This window comes from Quercus robur, chromosome 4 (genome assembly GCF_932294415.1).
Source record: "Quercus robur chromosome 4, dhQueRobu3.1, whole genome shotgun sequence".
Classification (NCBI taxonomy): domain Eukaryota; kingdom Viridiplantae; phylum Streptophyta; class Magnoliopsida; order Fagales; family Fagaceae; genus Quercus; species Quercus robur.
In genome coordinates, this window is record NC_065537.1 from 68,929,908 (window position 1) to 68,942,144 (window position 12,237).

The following is a 12,237-nucleotide window of genomic DNA, read 5'->3' on the forward strand; positions in this document are numbered from 1 at the left end:
TTGCTACTGCTAGCTAGGCTTGTAGTATTTTTAAATCACAAATACTTTGTCTTTAGAGCAAAATGTACTCTTTTTTAATATTGATTTTCAGATTCAAGTAGTTCTGTTTCATACTTCCTTGAAGAAGGCAGGAAAAAAAATTCATAAATGCAATGCTGAAATGTGTATTTCTGCTTAACAACAATATCTAATAAGAAGAGGGAAAACACCATAATACAATTTCGTCCTTTTACTTTCCACTCTATCTACTCTACTACTCCCTTTGTTATATAATTGTGTTTAATAGTTCACTCTTTTTCCCTTCTCACCCCTGACCTTACTCTTTTGAACTTTCCATTATTTTGTCTTAAGCAAGAGTTTTATCCTCTGCATATATGTTTACTGGAGTTGTTCACTTATTAGAATGGTTCTGTTTAGCTGCTATTATTCTGGTCAGCATAGCCATAGATTATCTCATGCTTTTCCTATTGATTTATTTCTTTTCTTCCTTGTTGATGACTGCTGCATTATGTTTGTTGTTAAGATGGTAAGAGCCTCTATCCTCATTTTGCAGCATATTTGCCTTAAATGTCTTAAGGTGAGCCATTGTTTTGGGTTTAATAGAGAGGCAAATAGAGGTAAGCTGTAAGATTTTTTAGAAAAATGATATAAAAGTCTGTGGAAATCGGTTAGTACTGAACATGATATTTTAGCTATTGTTTCCTCTACAGATCACAGTTCCACTAAGAATGCAACCTATGTCATAACCCCTAATCTGTGAGACTTGAGCCTACATGTTTGTTTGTGGTAAATTTCGACATTCCTTTTTTATTTTGAAGTATCTGAGAGAAGTATTTTGTCTCACATTCTGGGGTGAAAAGTTGCTTTCACACGTAACCATATGCGTAGATATGTGAAGACTAACATATTTCTTTATCTCCTTTCTTTTTGTTCCTTAGGATGTCAAGCATTATTCTGTAGTTGCCCATGGAAGGGTTGTCAAATGGTGACTATACAGCACTAAGGAAACAAAGTCTTGAATCTAACTATCACAATGAATATGTTTAAAATCCCATAATGATGTGGACTGGTCATATTAGTCCCTTGGGAGAAGTGCTAGTCACCTTCAACTGTTTTGGTAGAGAAATGAGGACAATTGAGTAGATCTAGTTAGTCCAACCGGGATGCTGAAATCATAATTCTCAACTTGTTGATTACTATTGCCAACTAGACAATCAAGTATATGTACTTCACTTCAAAATTTATAATTTGGGTGGCCAATTTTGTGGGAGGTTTTGGCGGACCAACTTATTAGATTCCTCTTGCAATTGTAACTGGGGAGCTCTTTGTACTTGTATACCAATTAATGTTTGGAGGTTTTATTTATTTATTTTTCTTATGGGGATGAAAACTTTGGAAAGAAATTCTACATATCTAGAAACTTATTTGAATCTATGATGCTCTCTCAATGATAATGATAATAATAGATTTAAACCATTGAGCTAATTAAAACTCATGGATTACTCATAAATCATAACTTTGTCCTTCTTTTATATTTTTTTGAGGATCACTCGTAACTTGAATTTTATATAATATGTGAAAAAGATCCTTATATATCCGTAGAAAAATTCCTACCATTCTAAAGTTGCAAATAAGAAGGGATAGAAAGCAAGAATAACACTTGTTTACTTAAAAAACCAAGAAGTTCACAGCAAATCAGTATAGTTGGTCTCATAAAATCGCCACTCTTTCCAAGCCCACTCAAAGTGGGCTGGGCCTGTTTTTCAGTCACTAGGTCCCAGGCTATTCTTAATCATAGGTTCATCAACAAAGGTTCTTTCCGTTAGTCACAGTGATCCTGCCGTAACGGCAGGCTTCAATCATACACACACTCTCTTTAACTGTGGAATTTTGGCTGTAAATGAGAGCCAAAAAGAAAAAGAAAACCTAAGCTTCAAAGCTTCACGGCATGTCAGATCTTGATTGGGTAACTCATGCATGTATGTGTGTTGGCCATAATGATGATACACACCTCCATGTAAAGCTGAGATTACATTGATTGAAAGGAAAAGCTCATTTAAACATCACATTGAAGTAGGAGAGCACTAATGAGTAGTTTTGATAATTTGAAAAGCAGAAAATCGTGTAATAGTGAAAAAAAAAACTCACAGTGAAGATTGAAGCAGATGAGTAATTTGAAGGTTCTACTTAAATCGAGCATCGACCATACTCAGATAAAAAAGAAAAAATTAGACATGATGTCAATCTTATTTGTGAACATGTTATTATATCTATTAAAGAAAAAAAAAAAGCATTTGAAACCAAATCTAAATCCATATAGATGTGTAGATTGCAATTTTGCCATGGACATTATTTTTTCTACGACTTGTTGAAGTAGAAGGTTGTGATTGGTGGACAATCATTTTTATATGGACTCACTACAAGTATTACTTTTATTTTCACCACTCACATGGTGTCACTTCATTAAGTTGTGGAAAAAGTTGTGTTACTAGACTTATTAGTTAGATTTATTTAGATTCATATTAAATTATAAAAAAATGGATTCATATTACATTAGACACTAAAATCCAAAATAATTTGTTGAAAATGTCAAAATGATACTAGATCTATACTATTGCAAAGAAAGTAGGTTTTAGTGTCCTCAATTCTCAAACCCTTCTATTTATGAAAGAAATTTTTATTAAATAGTTGAAAACAAAATGATATCAAGTACAAAAAAAAGGGATAAAATTTAAAACAGAGAATATGATGTTAATTGGTATGCATATGGCATTATAGGAAGAAGTCCCTAATATCTATGTCCAATATTATCTTATTCAGTCAAATTCGTCACTTAATAATTTAAAATTAAAGTATATAATTTTTTAATATATAAATTGATAGCTACAACAATAAAGGTAGGGGGAATTCTAACTTCGATTCCCCTTACAAGGACAAGCATAGTATCACTGACAATTATTAGTTGTCTTGTCAAGATATTTGATATTTTGAAAAGATCTTTTTCTTTTCAATATTTAATTTTATAATTAATAATCATATCATTTTTAAGTTTTTATTTTGGGTTAAAAAAAATACCATTTTAAAGTTGCATACAAAAGAGGGATAGAAAGGATATATATTTGAGTATGGTCATAAGACTCTTTTATACTCATGGGTAGTGGTGGCATGTGCAAGTCATGTGCTACTTTCTTTGATTGCCAAAAAAAAAAAAAAAAAAAAAGGGGAAAAGAAGAAGAAGGATCTTCCATTTGAACCATTATGACTTATTACAGTACTTACGAATAAAAATAAATGGCAAAGATAGCTAATCCCATTCATATAAAATTTTGATTATAATTGAAAACGTAAACAATCTACAAAATCAACAAATGAATAATAAAAACTCCTCCGATCATTGTTTATCTATGTAACTAAGATTGATTCTTAGAAACTTTAAAGATACAATCTATTGTTCAAAAACTCCCAAGAGTGAATACAAAAATCATAGCTTTCCAGCCGGAGTAGCCAAGTTTTGCCAAGACATTAACGCAAAGGTTAAATTTCCATAATGAATGATGTTGATTGTTAAGGTACTTTTTTTACACCTAACTTTATTTGAGTACCACTTATTTATATCACTATAAGTTATTGGGTTTTCCCAATATTTTTTAGCTCTATTATTATGTTAATCACAAATATTTCATATCTCATTATCTAAATTGGGTCATGATATAAACTATAAAAAAAAAAGCCCAAAAAACTCCTATTTTGTCCAATTTTATTATCATTATTTAGCTAAGCCCAAAACTGGCCTTATGAACCCAATATACACATCTTATTCTATTTAAAATCCAAGAATACTTATGCTTGGCAATATTTGAAGAGCCCATGATTCAAATCCATGGCAAAACAATTTTATCAATGGAATTCAAATTCATGATCAAAGCCCATGGTTTGAACCCATGGGATTTATTTATCCAAAACTCAATTCTCATTGGCAACATCAAAACTTAATTCTCATCGGCAACATCAAAGCCCAATTCCCATTGGCAACGTCAAAGCCCAATTCTCATTGGCAACATCAAAGCCCAATTCTCATCGGCTATATCAAAAGCCCAACTTACGTTGGCACTATTAAAAGCCTAAGCTAACTAATTGGCACTATTTATCGAAAGCCCAAGGTTATCAATACTTGGCAAAATACTATATCATAATTATTTCACTTAAAAGTCCAATAATGAACAATACTTTAGATCCTTAAACCTATTACCATAATATTACAAGTTCATGGAATTTATGAATTATCTACTCTCAAAACCCATGGTGATCATCTTAGAAAAGCCCATGGAAAAATATGATTATTAGACCCATGACATTTATTTATTTTATATTATAAACTCATGTTCACTATCCATCTTACATCACAACATTCATAATATTTATTATCAAAACTCATGGTAATTATTCATCCTACATGTCCATTATGATTATTTATAGAGAAACTCATGAAAACATCACATTATTCCATTATAGTGATTGTTACCATATTTATTTAAAACCCATGATAAATATTATTCTTAAGAAAATTATGGGTGGCCATTATTTAAAAAAGCCCCATGGAAAATATCATTTATAAAGTAATCCATAGTAAAAATTATAAGAAGTTATTTAAAGCCCATGAGGAGTAATAAACCCATGGCAAAGCATGTCTTTAATGCCCCTTTTATAGGTACAAGAATCTCGTGGAGAAGGAAGCAAGCCCAAGAAAACAAAGGGCCATGTGGCCCAACTGAAGGTGCTGAAATGAAGCAAAGTTCCAGCCCAAAAAGATCCCAACAAAAGGCTTGAAAGTGGGCAACCAACCCTTATTCATCCCTAACTAAAGAAACAACTAGAGCCCCTACAAGAGGACCAAACCTTTGAGGATGAACTAGGGGCTGTCCTATCAGTTTTCTGCCACCCTCTACTTGATGTGAACAGTGCCCAAGGACTGTCATATCAACTGAAGTCAAAAGGATGAAGAGACTTCATCATCTTCCTCAAGACTGCACCTCCTGTGGAAGGGGAGTTGAAACCAAATTATCCAAACTTCAATAAATTGATGCTATAAATGTTAAAAAACGTTCAATACGTGATTCATGTGCCAAGCCCATGAATCTTAAAGGGGAAAAAATTGGGAACATGTGGTTTGGAGGGCATAAAGGGATCTCCAGTGGAAACCTCTGAAATGGGCTTAAACTTTGACACCTGGCTTGGGGATGTTGAATCCTACTTCCTAGGGTCCAAATCTCAGTTGCAGCACTAGAATTCTTCCTTAATACTTGCCTTAATCCCATTAGCTGAACACAATCTCAGCAGTCTTAGCATTTAATACTAAGATTACTCCAAATACTACCTTGCCCAAAGAAACAAAACAACCCTAAAAGCAAATCTCTCATTTTTAGGCCAAATCCAGGTTATTAATTCTGTTGACCTGCTCCCCTGAATCAGACCTACGTATTTTTGGATGCTTGTTAATTAATGCTTCTCTAAACTCCATTATAAAAGTATAAGCACGTCAGCCCACAAAGGGACAGCCACCTCCCTCTGAGACTATGGGGTTCGTTTGCTATTTTTGCTGGTGGTTTAGCTCTCCTTAAACTCACCACTCATCATCTTTAGCCTACACTCATCTAATCCCAGATATTCTTCTCCCCCCTTTACACAATCACAGCTCAAAAATGTCTTCCAACTAGTCACAAACAGCCCATTACTCACAAAAATCTTCAATCTCAGTATTAATCCTATCCCACTCACTCAAAACAGCCCACATTCACCTCATTCATGCCTTATGCACACATACTCACCAAAATCTTAGTTTAATACTTGCTACACTGAGCTGGGGATCTTTCTCTCCTTTCATTCCATCCTATTTTTCCTCTTTTATTTATAACTATGGAGCCTTTAATCATTGTTTATTATTATTATGATGAATGCCATAATGTTTTGGAAACTATGGAAGTTCTCCCTCATGTTGACTTAATAATAATAAGGAAAAAAAATATGATTTTTACCATGTAAACACGCTTATTAACCTGAAATTACCCTATTACTAGAGATAATACTGTACCACTAGAGCATTGATTTAAACTATCGGACCAAGACCATTAATGTACTAATTAAGTATTGTAACGTGTTTTTCATTAGGCTTTTGTTGCTATTTTGTCATGTACAGCCTTTGTTTCTTACTTGGATAGGCTTTGTCATCACACCGAAAACCTTTAGATATCATCTCAAGAGCCCATAGTCGAGTTTTGGCTTGGCTTCCCAACATCTTAGATAGAGGCATCAATTTCTCCCTCGACAACAATCACTTCAAATGAAGCTCTTCATTAAATATCTACAACCATCTACAATGAAGTTTTTATTTATTTATTTATTGAAACTTGCATAAATTATTACATTTTATGCCTAATTTGTATTTTGGCATAGTTTTTAACAAAATCCCTTTTCACGAAAGCCCTTTTAATGACAATACACACTCACACAAAAAGAAGAAGAAGAAGAAGAAGAAGAAGAATAATGGTAGTTAAAATACTATTTTTTTAAGTCTCAATAATGTGGCAACTGATTAGTTGGTTCTAGTCCGCTATTTTCTTTCTTATCCTACCCAAGGAAATGACTTATGGCCTATGTAAAAATGATATAAAAAATTAGTGTGAAGTACCAACAGATGGAGTGTTTATGAATAGGAGTGCAACTTTTGTTAAGGGCAATGGTAGGCTTTGTGGGGGCATACTTAAGTTTCAACTTCCTAAATGCAAAAATGAAAATTTTAAGAAGAGGAAGTTATTTACCTTGAATTTGATAATCTCTACATTTGTGGGATTCATGGAGTAATTTTGGTTCTATCACCTTCTATTTCTTTCTTCTTTAGGAAATAAAAGAAAAGAAAGTACCTCGAGGGACTCAAGAAATTTGCTTTGAATCTATCTTACCAAAGTCTCTTAAACACAAGCAATGGGTTTTCTCCTACGAATTTAATTGGTGTGAGTAGCTTTGGGTCTGTGTATAAGGGAATTCTTGATCAAGGTGGACAAATGAATATGGTTGCTATCGAGGTCCTACACCTTTATCATCATGGAGCTTCCAAAAGTTTCATAGTCAAGTGTGAGGCTCTATGATGAAACACTAGACATCGAAATCTTGTAAAGGTGTTTACATCATATTCTAGTATGGACTATCGTGCTCATGATTTTAAATCTCTAGGATATGAGTTCATGGGAAATGGCAACCTAGATGAATGGTTGCATCCAACTTCAAGGACAAATGAGACTCTTGAGGAACCAAGGAATTTGAATCTTCTTTAGAGACTGAATATTGCCATTGATGTTGTCAAACACCAATCATTCACTGTGACCATAAGCCTAGCAATGTTCTTCTTGATGATGAAATGGTGGGACATGTAGGTGACTTTGGCTTGGTTAGGTTGCTTTTTGATACTACCCAAGATTCTTCTATTGACCATTCAAGCTCCATTGGAGTAAGAGGAAGTCTCCTCCAAGTGAATATCACTATGATTTCTTAAATTTCATTTTTTTTTTTTACTTGTCCCTTAATCTTTTATCATATTTTTAAGCTTTAAAGGACAAGTTTAACAAGGATATTGTACTCTAGTTAGAACTTAGAAAGTTATATATCAAAAAAATTTACTTATCTTCTTGGTTGATTACATGCAACTTAAAAAAGGTCCTTTAATATCTGTTAGGTTATATATATTTTTTCCCATCTTTGTTTGATACAAAACCATGGTCACATTTATATATTTGTTATGTGTAATTGTAGAGTATGGTGTAGGAAATGAAGTGTCAACATATAGTAATGTCTATAGTTATGAAATATTATTGTTAGAGATGTTCACAGGAAAGAAATCAATTGACAACATTTTCCAAGATAACCTTAACCTTCGTGACTTTGTTAATGTAGCCTGTTAGAGAGAATAATTGACATTGTAGATCCTATTATTCTTCACAAAGGAGAATAATTGACTTTGTTAATGTAGCTTTGCTAGAGAGAATAATTGACAAAGATGAATGACATTGCTTACAATGAAGTTCAAAATGAAAGTTCAAAAATTCTAGAATGCTTGACTTTGATTCTTCAAATGGGAGTTTCTTGTTCTGTTGAATTTCCAAGAGAAAGGATGAACGTGAGTGCTGTTATAATTGAACTACACTCAATTTAGCAAAAACTTCTTTGAACTAATGTACACAAATAAAGGCTTCAAGTCGTAGGTAAATTTTGTTTGTCTTGGCTGGTGTTATAATTTGGTATCATATCCTTCCACACCATGTGATCTAATTTGATGGGCCACTCCAAATGTTTCATAGGAAGAAGGGGGCATTCATATAGCAATTAGAAGTCACATGCCTTTATGTTAGTATTTTTTATTCCAAAAAAGCTAAAAAAAATTGGTGCCACTTGAAATTTGATAAGCTCATTACGATATACATAGTGTGTGTTTGGATACCGCTTATTTTGCTGAAAACTAAAAACAATAAAAAAAAATTTCGATTATTGTTCACTTTTTAAATTATTGTTCATTTGTCTATTTACACTGTTCATGTCCCATGAATAGTGCAAGAGGCGTAGAGCTAAAAAAAAAACCACAAACACAGCAGTACACAGACACCAATCCAAACGGAGCTTTAGTATGCGAATGATCCCAATTACTCTTCTATAATAATTTCTAGTTATACTTGATTACTGACATAGACATTTGAAGGATACAAAATTAACAGATTTGTTAGAGATGCCAAGTGCCAAAAGATTATATAGGAACCAATATCAATAGATTCTTGTTGGTTTCTTTGTTCTCCAAATTTTTTTCCTTTTTGTAAGACTATTGCATTGTAGGGAAGATACTTAGAGCCACTGTTCTTGTTTTGCATATCAATTGCTTCAATGTTGGACAACCATTATTTTGGGTTAGTATAGTGGAAAAGAGAGGTAGCTATAATATTTGAGTACAACAAAACAATTTAGCGGTTATTGATTAGTACTTATTATGATATTTAAACAATTTAGATGTTTAGATATTTGAAGATAATGCATGTTTCTCTAACACCTTTCTTACTCTTTGTCAGGGAAATAAGCCATAATATGGTTGTGAAGTTCACTATTGGATGGCCATTAAAAGGAAAGCATACCAACATTAAGTATACATGAAGCAAATTTGTATTAAACATTAAATATACATAGAGCAAATTTTCTATTAATTCTAGATTTGAGCTATTACAGAGAATATCATATAATCATGTGGATTGGTCATCATTCTACTTTTGGAAATTTTTTAATAATCTTCAATAGTTGCACCAAAGAATGAGAACAACTGAATAGATCTATTCGTTTAATTTGGAATGTCGAGTTCATAATTCTCAACATGGTTTATGTTGCTGTCGATTAGATTATTAAGCGTTTCATTTCTTCTACAAATGATTTTTTATTTTTGAGAATTAATGGCAAATAATCTTGATCATATGAATAAAAGTATTAGTAGTCAGGACTCAGGAAGACTAAGCTTCCTGTATTATACGACGTTTGAGAAGCATCCTTGCCCCAAATTCAACAATATCTCCCCTCATCAAGCCATACAAATATGCAACATCTGCCCTTCCCATTTAAGTTTCCAATTGCTCCATTGTAACATTAAAAGCGACAGGCAAAAGAACCGCACAAAGTATAGGACTATAATTACCTATAAAAGGCATTAAAGGCATCAGGCAACAGGAATACCCCTCTTCTAATTTGAAGTGTTTTCTATTTATTTCTGTTTTTTTAATGAATTTTCTATAGGTATTTTTTAAATTTATATCATAACTAATAGACTATTATATTTATGTCACATTTAAAAAGGGAAAGAAAATATTTTCTACTTTATCACTATTTTTAGAGAGATTCAAAACCTAAAAATGAAAACAAAGGTTGAAAAAAGAATAAATAAGCACAAGTTTTAATTGGAAGGGAGGGGGGGGGGGGGGGACATTATTATTTAAAACACCTAAATTAATAAAAACCAGTAATAATATTTAACTGCAATCTTTAACTTCAAAAAAAAAAAAAATAACAATATTTAACTTCAATCTTGAAAGATCTCTATTATTCTACATCTTTCTAGTGTGCGTGTGTGTGACAACTTGCTCCATGAAATTGCTGAAAAATATAAACAATTTGTTACTGAGAAAACGTAATAAGTTAAATAATGATGTAAACTCATGAATTTTTTTTTGATGTAATTAACAATCAGAGCTTATTCTATGTATAAAACATTAAAAAAAAAAAAGCATTTAATTCATAAGTCATCAACATGAAGAATGTTATTTATCTTTAAAAAAAAAGTGATTGAAATCAAATCTGAATCATATAAATGTGTATTTTCCAACTTTGCTATGGATACAACTTTTTCTAACTTTTTCTACAATTTATTGAAGTAGTAGGTTGCGAATATCAATTTTATTTCCATCATTTACAATTTACCACTTCAACAAATTGTGGAAAAAGTTGTGTAACTAAACTTATTATTTAGATACATATTATTTTAGGCACTAATATTCAAAATATTTTGTTTAAAAGATAACATTTAAAATAGAGATTATAATGTTAGTGGATGTATATGCATTTGGCATCATAGGAAGAAGTTTTAATAGCTATGTCCATTATTATCTTATGTAAAAATAAAATATAATTTAACTCAAACCCTTCATGTATGATTTAAATTTTAAAGTATATAATTTCTCTTTTTATTATTATTATAATTTTATAGTCATAACAAGAGGTGAGGGAAAACTCGAACCTAGATTTCTCTTAGAACGCATAACTCAATAACAATACTCTAGTCAAGATATATAATAATTTGAAAATATCATTAATATTTAAATTATCTATTTTATAATTAATAATCATATCAATTTAAATTTACTTAAAAAAAAAAAAAAAAAAAACCCTCAAATAGTAGTTAGGTTCACAGCAAGAACAAAACAACACCAAAGTTACCAAATCCATTGGGCCCCACTGCTTTCCACACGATAGTGGAGTGGGCCTGCTCTATCTCAGCACATTCACCAGGCCTTCTTCAACTTCAGGCCCAAACCCCAAAAAATACATGAGGTCTTCCGTTTGTCACTTTCTCTCTCCGTAACGGAAATAATTTTGGTGGTAAAATTGAAAATACAGTTTGTTAGTCACTTTCTCTCTCCGTAACGGAAATAATTTTGGTGGTAAAATTGAAAATACAGTTTGGTTGCATTGGACCTATATTATATGTGACAATCTTTTCAACTGAATTGCTCTTTTCCTAGTAATTTGAGCTGGACCAAACTTTCAGAATAAAATTGAAAACAAATCATTATACTTTGTAATTTAGCTTAAATATTTTTGTATTTTTATTTTCTAATTTACTAAACCCGTAAAATACAACCGGCTAACCCATTTTCAGGACAGGCACATGTCCATCAAGGTATTTCGCATTAATTAAAAAAACAAATCACCTAATACAAAATTGTAACTTGATATTTCACCTTTAAATTATTTAAAACGCCTAAATTAATATATATAAAAAAACCAGTAACAATATTTAACTTGAATCTTGAAAGACCTTCCTTATCATCTTTCTGGTGGAGGTGTGTGCGCGTATGCACAGGACAACTTGCTCCATAAAATTGCTAGGCGGCTATAAAAAATAAAAATGGAGAGAAGGCAAGCTTCATTTTATTTTTATTTTTATTTTTTAATGCTCTTTCATTTCATTTCTTTAATGTACTGAAGAAGAATATAGCATTTGTAATTTTAAGCAAACATTGTTTAGTGGGCAGAGCAGTGCATTGTTAGCTGGCTCTGTGGGCTGTGGGCATGGCAACTAGTCCCAATTATCTTGTCTAAACAAAATGTGATGTTGATTGAGCAACTAGTCCCGATTACCACCTTCCCTGCATTGCATATGAATGTGAATATCATTTATTTTATTTTTGAATGCATGTGAGTATCGACAGAGTTGATTTTGTAACAAAATATTATGTCAACAGAGTGGAAACAGTGTATGTTCACACAATGTTTGTATATTGTATATGATTTCAGTTTTCATCAACCAAGTAATACATTGTGCACAGGATTTGTATTAACCTACCACAAGTTATCCTTCTTTCTCATTATCAAACTTAAAATTTCAGCATTATTTCTTTCCATTCATTACTTAGCCACAAGAAACAAACCATAGAACATAGA

General features: G+C 31.9%; 1 long non-coding RNA gene across 28 annotated transcripts in view; it reads left to right on the top strand.

The window, feature by feature from the left end:
- Positions 1-12,237, top strand: part of LOC126724197 (uncharacterized) — a 116,130-nt gene that overhangs the window by 30,662 nt on the left and 73,231 nt on the right. For 8 of the 28 annotated variants that reach the window (XR_007654693.1, XR_007654691.1, XR_007654694.1 and 5 more), the window contains 3 exons: positions 554-617; positions 711-786; positions 939-1,434. The exons of 11 other annotated variants lie outside the window; for them this stretch is intronic. This is a non-coding gene — a long non-coding RNA (uncharacterized LOC126724197). Of the gene's footprint in view, positions 1-523; positions 618-692; positions 787-938; positions 1,435-12,237 lie in introns of those variants that run through there. 9 more of the 28 variants (XR_007654712.1, XR_007654702.1, XR_007654714.1 and 6 more) reach the window with 9 other exon arrangements.